Source organism: Malania oleifera, chromosome 13, assembly GCF_029873635.1.
Source record: "Malania oleifera isolate guangnan ecotype guangnan chromosome 13, ASM2987363v1, whole genome shotgun sequence".
Taxonomy (NCBI): domain Eukaryota; kingdom Viridiplantae; phylum Streptophyta; class Magnoliopsida; order Santalales; family Ximeniaceae; genus Malania; species Malania oleifera.
In genome coordinates, this window is record NC_080429.1 from 8843606 (window position 1) to 8844740 (window position 1135).

The 1135-nt window shown below is 23.3% G+C and overlaps 1 non-coding gene across 1 annotated transcript; it reads left to right on the forward strand.

The window, feature by feature from the left end:
• Positions 1-279: 279 nt before the first annotated feature.
• Positions 280-352, forward strand: TRNAR-ACG (transfer RNA arginine (anticodon ACG)). The gene has a single exon. It is a non-coding gene; the product is annotated as a tRNA-Arg (tRNA).
• Positions 353-1135: the final 783 nt, after the last annotated feature.

Consider the following 1135-nt stretch of genomic DNA (forward strand, 5'->3'; position numbering starts at 1 on the left):
TGTTAAGGTGAAATTAGAAACATTTAATAAAAAAAATCTCAAAATTAAAATTAAACATTAATATGTCAAGTTATTTTTAAAAATAAAAAAATTGATTAAATATTATAAACTAGGTATATTGATCAATCCATTTTCAAAAGTGAGTGATTTTGTATTTGTTTCCATTAGTGCAACACTGTCAGATATAAAACACGCAGTACCAAATATTCACAAATATGAGATTTTATAGCGGTTTAGAAAAGACATTTTTGAAATTATTATTACAGGCAACATCAACAAGACTCCGTGGCCCAATGGATAAGGCGCTGGTCTACGGAACCAGAGATTCTGGGTTCGATCCCCAGCGGAGTCGTGTCGTCTCCAATTTTGGTTATTATTTTTCTTTTAACAATGTAAAGCTGTAAACATTCGGTCAATATTTTGCTATTGGTGGATGTCAAAATGTCAACAAAATCTGGTTCATGCCAACTTTCAAATCAACTATATATATATATATATATATATATATATATATATATATATTTGTAAGCTATCAAATTTATATACTCATATTATTCTACTCTTAGAAATAGAACTTAATTATTTGAGTTTTTTTTTTTCTATTTTTGGTATAGTTCATTAATTGGTTGTAGACAAATATAGTTTTAAATTTAGACAATAAGCATATGTTCTTATACGAAAAACAATAGAAGTTTAGACACAATTTGCTTATAAAAATAGTTTTATTTTTTATTTTTTTTTTTTAAAAAAGTAGTCATAAAAATGCCACATTATTTTATAATTCCCTAAATTTATGTAAAAAAATGTTGAAAAAAATATATATGCAAATTTAAATCCAAGCCCCCAAATCTATGATTGCTAATATTATCTAATATATTTGTTAAAATGTTTTTAATTATTTTAAAATCTATAAATAAAAAATAAAAAAGCACGATTATTTCAAAAACTACAAAAAATAAAAAAAGTATTTTTCACAAATAAACATGCCTTAAGGTTCCATATAAATTGTGATTCCTATGTTAAAAAGTTAAGATTTTGTTTGGGTTAAAGATTTGTTGAAATGAAAAGAGAAAAGAAATAAAATAAGGAAGTATATCAAATACTAATAAGAAACAAAGTAATTTAAATATAATTA